Source organism: Macaca fascicularis, chromosome 5 (genome assembly GCF_037993035.2).
Source record: "Macaca fascicularis isolate 582-1 chromosome 5, T2T-MFA8v1.1".
NCBI lineage: Eukaryota > Metazoa > Chordata > Mammalia > Primates > Cercopithecidae > Macaca > Macaca fascicularis.
In genome coordinates, this window is record NC_088379.1 from 188,533,639 (window position 1) to 188,546,665 (window position 13,027).

The window sequence follows — 13,027 nt, forward strand, 5'->3', positions numbered from 1 at the left end:
TACTCAGGAGGCTGAGGCAGGAGAATTGCCTGAATCCGGGAGGTGGAAGTTGCAGTGAGCTGAGATTGCACCACTGCACTCCAGCCTGGGTGACAAGATCGACTCCGTCTCAAAAAAAAAAAAAAAAAAAAAAAGAAAGAAAAAGAAAGTAAATCTAGATGATTCAGTGTCTTTGTGTCTTGTTTTTTATGCATTTCTCACTTTTAAGTTTTTGGTTTTTTTCGGTTTTACCCATACTATATGCATGTAGTCCCAACAGATTTTGTGGTTGTTAATTGGGGAACGTGATGAACTCTTGTGAAATGCTCGTGTTTTCTTCACTTAATGGGGCAGGACTCTCAGGAGTAAGCTGAGGGTGGAGTCCCGTGGCTGGGGAGACATGAACCCGGTGGGCAGCCCCCCTGCAGAGCCTCGAGGCTTCTGTGGCCCCGTGGGCTCAGATGCGTGGCATGGCTTGCTGGTCTTGTTCCCATGGCACAGAATAAACGACACTTCCTTTAGCCCAAACTCAGCCACCGTGGAGCCTACTCCTCAGTCTTTCATTTACTTCTAGAATGCTGACAGGTGAGAATGCTGCTTCCGGGCTGCCAAGCCACAAAGCATGACAGCCCGCTCCCTGGGAACCACAAATATTTGGAATCTGAAGTGGATTGGGAACTAAAAATACAACACCTTAAGAAACTACAGTTTGGGGCCGGGCACAGTGCCTTGCACCTGTAATCCCAGCACTTTGGGAGGCTGAGACGGGCGGATCGCTTGAGGCCAGGAGTTCGAGACCAGCCTGGCCAATGTGGTGAAACCCCATCTCTATAAAATTTGGCCAGGCATGGTGGCAGGCGCCTGGAGTCCCAGCTACTCAGGAGGCTGAGGCAGGAGAATCACTTGATTCTGGATTTGGAGGCAAAGACTGCAATGAGCCAAGATCACACCACTGCACTTCCAGCCTGGACAACAGTGAGACCCTGTCTCAAAAAAGCAAACAAACAAACTGAAGGCTGGGAACAAGTTAGCCAAGCCGGGACTCCCCTGAAATGCATTCGATAAGCATTGCATGAAAGCTGACCTCCAATTGCGCCACTGCACTCCAGCCTGGGTGACAGAGCGAGACTCTGTCTCGGAAAAAAAAAAAAAGTTTATGAAGACTGATAGTGGTTTCTTTTTTTTTCTTTTAATTTGATAAAAATGCATTCCACCAGCTGAGCATGTAGTTTGGGGTGAGACCAGGTTACTTTCTCTGTGGGAGAAAGAAATGTTGGAATGAGGGGCCCCGGGGAAGCTGGGGATGCTGGCTATGGCTTTGCGGAAGGCTTAAACGGAAAGCGACATGGTATTTGAAATACACGTTTTACAAGTAGAGGGTGTGGGGCGGTGTCCCGGATTCTCCCGAGCCCGCACCGAGTGTCCTGTCATGCAAGGTAGAAGGCGAGGCTGGCCTTGTGGCTCAAATCCCTGCCAGGCAAGGCCTCTTGCCTCCCTTCTCAGGTGGCACCTACCTTCTGCCCAGGGGAAGATAGTAAACGTCTCTAACTCGAGGAAGGCAAAAAGTCAAGTCACACAAAGAAAAACAAACAAACAACAACAACAAACAAAGAAAGAAAGATCATTTGGGTGAGCTGTTTGCTGAGGTTTTAAAGCTTTGTCCTCCTTAACCTGAAAGGAACGTCCTGGCGCGGTGACAGCAGTGTTGGTTGTGCGTGGACTGCAGTTCCCCAGGCCAGGAGCAGGAGGCGCTATCTTCGTGGCCACATCCGTGAGAGTCGCTGACATCCGCAGGGAGGGAGCGGCGGTGGGGAGTCTGAGCTGGGGCCTGGGGAAGGCTGGGGACAGGGTAGGGAAACAGCAACTGTGGCAGATGCGAAATCAAGCCCGGATGGTGAGGCAGTCCCACTGTGTACTTACCCTTCCTCCCTGGGTTTGAAAGAGCTCTGCAGACAAATTAGAGGAGTTAATTTTTGTAAAAAGCAGGAGAAGGGATCTGTGTGTACACATACATATGTGCTGGCATTGGTGTGGGAGTACACATGCATATATGCTTGCGAACGCCCGTATACAGTCATTCATGGCATAATCACATTTTGATTAACCAATATCCAATAATGGTCCTGTGAGATTATAATACTGTATTTCCATGGAGGGAAAATCTGCCGACAGCGGACATCAAGGGGAGATCTAAAAGAGAAGGGCAGAAGCGATCCCCAAACCCTAGGGAAGTAGGGAAGGCGGACCGCTATTTCAGGCTGCTTCAGGTCCTGAACTGGGGCGCCCGCCTTTCTGCATCCTTTCCCTCGGCCTCCCAGCGACTTCTCCACGAGCCGCCCCAGTCCTGTTTCCTTGGGGCTTTCCTTGGGCCCAGGTCTCCAAATCCAGAATGAGAAACTCCGAGAGTGCAAAGGAGAAGTAAGAGATTTGGAGGCAGCTCCAGGGATGTTAGGCTCTGCGTCTGGCGGTAAAGATCAGTCCTTGGCCTTCTTGTAGGCAAAAGGGTTCTGTTCTGTATGCCTATGATTAGGGGTGCCAGGCTTCGCAAATAAAAATGCAGCCTACGGGGTGGGGGGGGTGGAGCAAGATGGCCGAATAGGAACAGCTCCAGTCTCCAACTCCCAGCGCGACCGGCACAGAAGACCGGTGATTTCTGCATTTTCAACTGAGGTACTGGGTTCATCTCACTGGGGAGTGCCGGACGACCGGTGCTGGTCAGCTGCTGCAGCCCGACCAGCGAGAGCTGAAGCAGGGCGAGGCATTGCCTCACCTGGGAAGGGCAAGGGGGAAGGGAATCCCTTTTCCTAGCCAGGGGAACTGAGACACACAACACCTGGAAAATCGGGTAACTCCCACCCCAATACTGCGCTTTAAGCAAACAGGCACACCAGGAGATCATATCCCACACCTGGCCGGGAGGGTCCCACACCCACGGAGCCTCCCTCATTGCTAGCACAGCAGTCTGTGATCTACCGGCAAGGCAGCAGCGAGGCTGGGGGAGGGCCGCCCACCATTGCTGAGGCTTAAGTAGGCAAACAAAGCTGCTGGGAAGCTCGAACTGGGTGGAGCTCACAGCAGCTCAAGGAAACCTGCCTGTCTCTGTAGTCTCCACCTCTAGGGACAGGGCACAGTAAACAATAACAAACGCAGCAGAATCCTCTGCAGACGCAAACGACTCTGTCTGACAGCTTTGAAGAGAGCAGTGGATCTCCCAACTCGGAGGTTGAGATCTGAGAAGGGACAGACTCCCTGCTCAAGTGGGTCCCTGACCCCTGAGTAGCCTAACTGGGAGACATCCCCCACAAGGGGCAGTCTGACACCCCACACCTCACAGGGTGGAGTACACCCCTGAGAGGAAGCTTCCAAAGCAAGAATCAGACAGGTACCCTTGCTGTTCAGAAATATTCTATTTTCTGCAGCCTCTGCTGCTGATACCCAGGCAAACAGGGTCTGGAGTGGACCTCAAGCAATCTCCAACAGACCTACAGCTGAGGGTCCTGACTGTTAGAAGGAAAACTATCAAACAGGAAGGACACCTACACCAAAACCCCATCAGTACATCACCATCATCAAAGACCAGAGGCAGATAAAACCACAAAGATGGGGAAAAAGCAGGGCAGAAAAGCTGGAAATTAAAAAAATAAGAGCGCATCTCCCCTGGCAAAGGAGCGCAGCTCATCGCCAGCAACGGATCAAAGCTGGACGGAGAATGACTTTGACGAGATGAGAGAAGAAGGCTTTAGTCCATCAAATTTCTCAGAGCTAAAGGAGGAATTACATACCCAGCGCAAAGAAACTAAAAATCTTGAAAAAAAAGTGGAAGAATTGATGGCTAGAGTAATTAATGCAGAGAAGGTCATAAACGAAATGAAAGAGATGAAAACCATGACACGAGAAATATGTGACAAATGCACAAGCTTCAGTAACCGACTCGATCAACTGGAAGAAAGAGTATCAGCGATTGAGGATCAAATGAATGAAATGAAGCGAGAAGAGAAACCAAAAGAAAAAAGAAGAAAAAGAAATGAACAAAGCCTGCAAGAAGTATGGGATTATGTAAAAAGACCAAATCTACGTCTGATTGGGGTGCCTGAAAGTGAGGGGGAAAATGGAACCAAGTTGGAAAACACTCTTCAGGATATCATCCAGGAGAACTTCCCCAACCTAGTAGAGCAGACCAACATTCAAATCCAGGAAATACAGAGAACACCACAAAGATACTCCTCGAGAAGAGCAACTCCAAGACACATAATTGCCAGATTCACCAAAGTTGAAATGAAGGAAAAAATCTTAAGGGCAGCCAGAGAGAAAGGTCGGGTTACCCACAAAGGGAAGCCCATCAGACTAACAGCAGATCTCTCGGCAGAAACTCTACAAGCCAGAAGAGAGTGGGGGCCAATATTCAACATTCTTAAAGAAAAGAATTTTAAACCCAGAATTTCATATCCAGCCAAACTAAGTTTCATAAGTGAAGGAGAAATAAAATCCTTTACAGATAAGCAAATGCTTAGAGATTTTGTCACCACTAGGCCTGCCTTACAAGAGACCCTGAAGGAAGCACTCAACATGGAAAGGAACAACCGGTACCAGCCATTGCTAAAACATGCCAAAATGTAAAGACCATCGAGGCTAGGAAGAAACTGCATCAACTAACGAGCAAAATAACCAGTTAATATCATAATGGCAGGATCAAGTTCACACATAACAATCTTAACCTTAAATGTAAATGGACTAAATGCTCCAATTAAAAGACACAGACTGGCAAACTGGATAAAGAGTCAAGACCCATCAGTCTGCTGTATTCAGGAGACCCATCTCACACGCAGAGACATACATAGGCTCAAAATAAAGGGATGGAGGAAGATTTACCAAGCAAATGGAGAACAAAAAAAAGCGGGGGTTGCAATACTAGTCTCTGATAAAACAGACTTTAAACCATCAAAGATCAAAAGAGACAAAGAAGGCCATTACATAATGGTAAAGGGATCAATTCAACAGGAAGAGCTAACTATCCTAAATATATATGCACCCAATACAGGAGCACCCAGATTCATAAAGCAAGTCCTTAGAGACTTACAAAGAGACTTAGACTCCCATACAATAATAATGGGAGACTTCAACACTCCACTGTCAACATTAGACAGATCAACGAGACAGAAAGTTAACAAGGATATCCAGGAATTGAACTCATCTCTGCAGCAAGCAGACCTAATAGACATCTATAGAACTCTCCACCCCAAATCAACAGAATATACATTCTTCTCAGCACCACATCGTACTTACTCCAAAATTGACCATGTAATTGGAAGTAAAGCACTCCTCAGCAAATGTACAAGAACAGAAATTATAACAAACTGTCTCTCAGACCACAGTGCAATCAAACTAGAACTCAGGACTAAGAAACTCAATCAAAACCGCTCAACTACATGGAAACTGAACAACCTGCTCCTGAATGACTACTGGGTACATAACGAAATGAGGGCAGAAATAAAGATGTTCTTTGAAACCAATGAGAACAAAGATACAACATACCAGAATCTCTGGGACACATTAAAAGCAGGGTGTAGAGGGAAATTTATAGCACTAAATGCCCACAAGAGAAAGCAGGAAAGATCTAAAATTGACACTCTAACATCGCAATTAAAAGAACTAGAGAAGCAAGAGCAAACACATTCGAAAGCTAGCAGAAGGCAAGAAATAACTAAGATCAGAGCAGAACTGAAGGAGATAGAGACACAAAAAACCCTCCAAAAAATCAATGAATCCAGGAGTTGGTTTTTTGAAAAGATCAACAAAATTGACAGACCACTAGCAAGACTAATAAAGAAGAAAAGAGAGAAGAATCAAATCGACGCAATAAAAAATGATAAAGGGGATATCACCACCGACCCCACAGAAATACAAACTACCATCAGAGAATACTATAAACACCTCTATGCAAATAAACTGGAAAATCTAGAAGAAATGGATAATTTCCTGGACGCTTACACTCTTCCAAGACTAAACCAGGAAGAAGTTGAATCCCTGAATAGACCAATAGCAGGCTCTGAAATTGAGGCAATAATTAATAGCCTACCAACCAAAAAAAGTCCAGGACCAGATGGATTCACAGCTGAATTCTACCAGAGGTACAAGGAGGAGCTGGTACCATTCCTTCGGAAACTATTCCAATCAATAGAAAAAGAGGGAATCCTCCCTAACTCATTTTATGAGGCCAACATCATCCTGATACCAAAGCCTGGCAGAGACACAACAAAAAAAGAGAATTTTAGACCAATATCCCTGATGAACATCGATGCAAAAATCCTCAGTAAAATACTGGCAAACCGTATTCAGCAACACATCAAAAAGCTTATCCACCATGATCAAGTGGGCTTCATCCCTGGGATGCAAGGCTGGTTCAACATTCGCAAATCAATAAACATAATCCAGCATATAAACAGAACCAAAGACAAGAACCACATGATTATCTCAATAGATGCAGAAAAGGCTTTTGACAAAATTCAACAGCCCTTCATGCTAAAAACGCTCAATAAATTCGGTATTGATGGAACGTACCTCAAAATAATAAGAGCTATTTATGACAAACCCACAGCCAATATCATACTGAATGGGCAAAAACTGGAAAAATTCCCTTTGAAAACTGGCACAAGACAGGGATGCCCTCTCTCACCACTCCTATTCAACATAGTGTTGGAAGTTCTGGCTAGGGCAATTAGGCAAGAGAAAGAAATCAAGGCTATTCAGTTAGGAAAAGAAGAAATCAAATTGTCCCTCTTTGCAGATGATATGATTGTATATTTAGAGAACCCCATTGTCTCAGCCCAAAATCTCCTTAAGCTGATAAGCAACTTCAGCAAAGTCTCAGGATACAAAATTAATGTGCAAAAATAACAAGCATTCTTATACACCGGTAACAGACAAACAGAGAGCCAAATCAGGAATGAACTTCCATTCACAATTGCTTCAAAGAGAATAAAATACCTAGGAATCCAACTTACAAGGGATGTAAAGGACCTCTTCAAGGAGAACTACAAACCACTGCTCAGTGAAATAAAAGAGGACACAAAGAAATGGAAGAACATACCATGCTCATGGATAGGAAGAATCAATATCGTGAAAATGGCCATACTGCCCAAAGTAATTTATAGATTCAATGCCATCCCCATCAAGCTACCAATGAGTTTCTTCACAGAATTGGAAAAAACTGCTTTAAAGTTCATATGGAACCAAAAAAGAGCCCGCATCTCCAAGACAATCCTAAGTCAAAAGAACAAAGCTGGAGGCATCACGCTACCTGACTTCAAACTATACTACAAGGCTACAGTAACCAAAACAGCATGGTACTGGTACCAAAACAGAGATATAGACCAATGGAACAGAACAGAGTCCTCAGAAATAATACCACACATCTACAGCCATCTGATCTTTGACAAACCTCAGGAAAACAAGAAATGGGGAAAAGATTCCCTATTTAATAAATGGTGCTGGGAAAATTGGCTAGCCATAAGTAGAAAGCTGAAACTGGATCCTTTCCTTACTCCTTATACAAAAATTAATTCAAGATGGATTAGAGACTTAAATGTTAGACCTAATACCATAAAAATCCTAGAGGAAAACCTAGGTAGTACCATTCAGGACATAGGCATGGGCAAAGACTTCATGTCTAAAACACCAAAAGCAACAGCAGCAAAAGCCAAAATTGACAAATGGGATCTCATTAAACTAAAGAGCTTCTGCACAGCAAAAGAAACTACCATCAGAGTGAACAGGCAACCTACAGAATGGGAGAAAATTTTTGCAATCTACTCATCTGACAAAGGGCTAATATCCAGAACCTACAAAGAACTCAAACAAATTTACAAGAAAAAAACAAACAACCCCATCAAAAAGTGGGCAAAGGATATGAACAGACATTTCTCAAAAGAAGACATTCATACAGCCAACAGACACATGAAAAAATGCTCATCATCACTGGCCATCAGAGAAATGCAAATCAAAACCACAATGAGATACCATCTCACACCAGTTAGAATGGCGATCATTAAAAAGTCAGGAAACAACAGGTGCTGGAGAGGATGTGGAGAAATAGGAACACTTTTACACTGTTGGTGGGATTGTAAACTAGTTCAACCATTATGGAAAACAGTATGGCGATTCCTCAAGGATCTAGAACTAGATGTACCATATGACCCAGCCATCCCATTACTGGGTATATACCCAAAGGATTATAAATTATGCTGCTATGAAGACACATGCACACGTATGTTTATTGCAGCACTATTCACAATAGCAAAGACTTGGAATCAACCCAAATGTCCATCAGTGACAGATTGGATTAAGAAAATGTGGCACATATACACCATGGAATACTATGCAGCCATAAAAAAGGATGTGTTTGTGTCCTTTGTAGGGACATGGATGCAGCTGGAAACCATCATTCTTAGCAAACTATCACAAGAACAGAAAACCAAACACCGCATGTTCTCACTCATAGGTGGGAACTGAACAATGAGATCACTTGGTCTCAGGAAGGGGAACATCACACACCGGGGCCTATCATGGGGAGGGGGGAAGGGTGAGGGATTGCATTGGGAGTTATACCTGATGTAAATGACGAGTTGATGGGTGCAGCACACCAACATGGCACAAGTATACATATGTAACAAATCTGCACGTTATGCACATGTACCCTACAACTTAAAGTATAATAATAATAAATAAATTAAAAAAAAAAAATGCAGCGTACGCCGACACATGCTACTACATGGGTGAGCCGTGGAAGCCTGCTGAGTGAAAGAGGCCAGTCACAAAAAAGACCACATACTTCGTGAGTCCATGTATGTGAAATGTCCAGAATGGGAAAATCTATAAAGACAGAAAATAAACTATTGGCCATTCGGGGCTGCAGAATGACGGAGCAGGGATGAGGAGTGGCTTGATGACAGCCACAGGGGTTCTTTTTGGGTGGTAACAATGTTTTAAAATTACATTGTGGTAATGGTCGAGTAACTCTGTGAATATACTAAACCCCATTGAACTGCGCACTAAACGTGGTGGAATTTTATAGCCCATGAGTATCTTCAAACTGTTTTATAAAACACAGGATACCCAGTTAAATTTGGATTTTATTAATAGATGAATCATGAAAAGAAATTTAGTATAAGTATATCCCAAGCAATATTTGGGACATATTCATATTAAAAATATTTTCATTATTTATCTGAAATTCAAATTCATTGTTTATCTGAAATTCAAATTTAACTGGATGTCTGGTATTTTATTTGGCAACTCTATGCTTCTAAATGTCTCAGAAAGCATCAATCTACAGCAAAAGTAAGAAGAAATAGTTTATGTGATGTCATTTAAATGAGATTTAAAGAGACTTCTGTATACTGTGGGCATCAAAAAAGCTTAATTAACGGAGACTAAGAACTTCTTGATTTAATGTTAATTTAAAAAATTCTACTTGTAGCCACCAAGGTGGAAAAAATAGCTTTTAAGCTTTATTATTAAAAATTTCCCAAAATCAGGCTGGGCGCAGTGGCTCACACCAGTCATCGCAGCACTTTGGGAGACTGAGGTGGGTGGATCACCTGAGGTCAGGAGTTCGAGACCAGCTTGGCCAACATGGTGAAACCCTTCTCTACTAAAAATACAAAAATTAGCTGGGCGTGGTGGTGCATGCCTGTAATCCCAGCTACTTGAGAGGCTGAGGCAGGAGAATCGCTTGAACCCGGGAGGCAGAGGTTGCAGCGAGCCAAGATTGAGACATTGTACTCTAGCCTGGGCAACAAGAGCAAATCTCTGTCTTAAAAAAAAAAAAAAAATTAAAAATACCATAGAAGGCCGGGCGCAGTGGCTCACGCCTGTAATCCCAGCACTTTGGGAGGCCGAGACGGGCGGATCACGAGGTCAGGAGATCGAGACCATCCTGGCTAACACGGTGAAACCTCGTCTCTACTAAAAATGCAAAAAATTAGCCGAGCGTGGTGGTGGGCGCCTGTAGTCCCAGCTACTCGGGAGGGTGAGGCAGGAGAATGGTGTGAACCCAGGAGGCGGAGCTTGCAGTGAGCCGAGATTGCGCCACTGCACTCCAGCCTGGGCCACAGAGCAAGACTCCATCTCAAAAAAAAAAAAAAAAAAAACATAGAAAATTTTGAGAGGTGAGAAGGACTGGATACTTTATAAGATCCTCCTAATCTTCACAGCTTATAAATCTTGCCATTAAATCAGAAACATTATGGGGGAAGTTGAAGAATGTGGAGCTTTAAAAAATTTTTGGCTTGAGTATATGAGAAATTAGTATAAACATTTACTATATAGTGATTTGCAAACAATGGGATTTACCATTGTTACACTTTATGGGAGAAAATGAAAATCTCTTCAAGTAAAGGTTATATATATATATATATATAAAGTCCTCCCCTGGATGTTTGCATTGGTTTCAAGGGGATGTTTCAGTTTGCAAATACTGGTAAGCAGAGTTGTTTAAAGTTGGAACTTGCATAATGGTCATTTTAACAGAACAGCCACACCTCTGCTTTGATACTGGAAAAACCAGCATAAAATTGCTACAGTGGCATAAATCAATGCAAGATTATTAAGCAATTAATTAGCAAGCTGTGTCTGTAAAACTCTGTCCACACTTTCAGCACAGGGGTAAAAGAGGTCAATTCTTGTTTTATAAATTGAAAAACATGAAACTGCAATACGTTGCTCTGACTTTAGTAATTTGACGAGTTGGAATTAGAATGTGTTGGGGTTATGTGCTGCAACATTTCACCAAGCCTTAGATTTCTGATGAAATATTGTAAATATACAATAGATACGGAATTAACCTTCACGCACTCCTGATAGCCCAGCTCTCTCACTATGATATTGGTGTGATAATGAATTAAAATAAAAATTGTAGGTTAAAATAAATTTAAATTAAATTAAATCGACAAGTTCTATGTAGGTTCAGAGAAAGAGACCAAATCCTTCCCCTTGAGTAATTTCAGTGCTTACACGGAGCACATGGCAATGTCAGGCAATGATTTTCAGGTTACTTTCCTCTTTCCACTTACACCTAGAGTTGTAAGAAATCCTTCATGTAGGTGACACATTGAGATTCAGAGTCCTAAGGGGATATGGCATAATTGTTCTCTTTTTAAAAATTTGATTTTGAGGGATAAAATGCTGTTGTATTTTATTTTTAGTTGACACATGATAATTGTACATACTCATAGGATATGGAGTGATATTTCATTACATGTGTACAATGTATAATGATCATATCAGGTTAATTTGAATATCCATTACCTCAAACAATTATCATTTCTCTGTGTTGTGAACATTCAAAATCATCTCTTCTAGCTTTTTGAGAGTATACAATAAATGATAACCGTATTTATCCTACAGTGCTACAAAACACCAGAACTCATTTCTTCTATCTAGCTGTAATTCTGTATGTATTAACTAACTTCTCTCCATCCTCCCTTCCCTCTTCCTCTTTCCAGGCTCTAATACTAAGGGCCAAATCTTCATATAAAAAATAGTTGTGAAAAAAAGAAAGTTGGCCAGACCAGGCTCATAGCCGTAATCCCAGCACTTTGAGAGACTGAGGTGGGAGGATCACTTGAGGCCAGGAGTTCAAGACCAGTCTGGGTAACATAGTGAAACCCTCATCTCTACAACAGCAACAACAAGAAAAGAAAAGAAAAGAAAAAAAATAGCCATGTGCCACGCACCTAAAGTCCCAGCTACTCAGAAGGCTGAAGCTAGAGAATCTCTTGAGCCCAGGTGTTGGAAGCTGCAGTGAGCTGTGACTGCACTATTGCACTCCAGCCTGGGTGATGGAGTGAGGCTGTGTCTCAAAAAAAAAAAAAAAAAAGGCAAGAAAGAGTTTGTAATGTTTTAAAATTAAGAAGTATAATTGAAGAGGCTGAGCAGTATCTCGGGACAAAAATCCGCTTAAAAAAAACTCATGTAGCTGATGCTGTTCCCTAGATTCATGAGGGCTTTTTCTGCTGAAACTCCCGAGGACTGAAGTGTTTCTGGGACACAAGCAGGGAGAATGCATAACCCTCAGAGCTGAGATTGTGCACCTCCAACTCTTCCTCCTTGTCCAGTGTTGACTAATGTAGGCTATTGGATTCTGCCCCCAGCCATGTTAATTAAGGCGACAATGCAAATGAAGAAGTTCAAACTTCCCTAACACACAAAGCTAAGATATCACAAAATGGAAAATTCTGAAAGATCTCAAAACTGGAGCCAGTCTGTAGAGCTGGGGAAGATGATGTGCATATTGGACTCAACCCAAGAGACTATCTCCAAAGGAAGGAGACCTGGGAAGAAAAAGAGGTTACTGTGCTTGCACTGCTAAATGATTTCATTAGAATCTCTCATTAAAATTAACCACATTTCACAGACTTCAGTAGGCAAGAATATTGGAAAATAATGCACAAGGCTGGGGAAAAAAAATGACCCGTGGTGTTGGATCCATGATCTACTTGGAATTAGTGTAAAAAGTGAGATGAACTTCACTAGGGCTAAATCTCCTGCACGTGGGTAAGAAAATCACCAATTCCTTTTCATTCATTCTTAAAGACCAAACATGTTTAAAATAAGTATTACCTTTCCCCCTCCAATGTTCATTCTGTACCAGAAGTGTTGTCTTTGCTATTTCTTTATCATCTTTTCTTTCTTTTTTTTGAGATGATGTCTCGCTCTGTCGCCCAGGCTGGAGTGCAGTGGCTCGATCTCAGCTCACTGCAAGCTCCGCCTCCTGGGTTCACGCAATTTTCCTGCCTCAGCCTCCTGAGTAGCTGGGCCTACAGGCGCCCACCACCCAGCCCGGCTAAGTTTTTGTAATTTTTAGTAGAGACGAGGTTTCACCGTGTTAGCCAGGATGGTCTTGATCTCCTGACCTCATGATCTGCCCGCCTTGGCCTCCCAAAGTGCTGGGATTACAGGCGTGAGCCACCGCACGCGGCCTCTCTTTGCTGTTTCTTTAAAGTTTTAGTGTAGCCCCTTGGGTCCAGTTTCAGTCAATCAAATAAGAAAA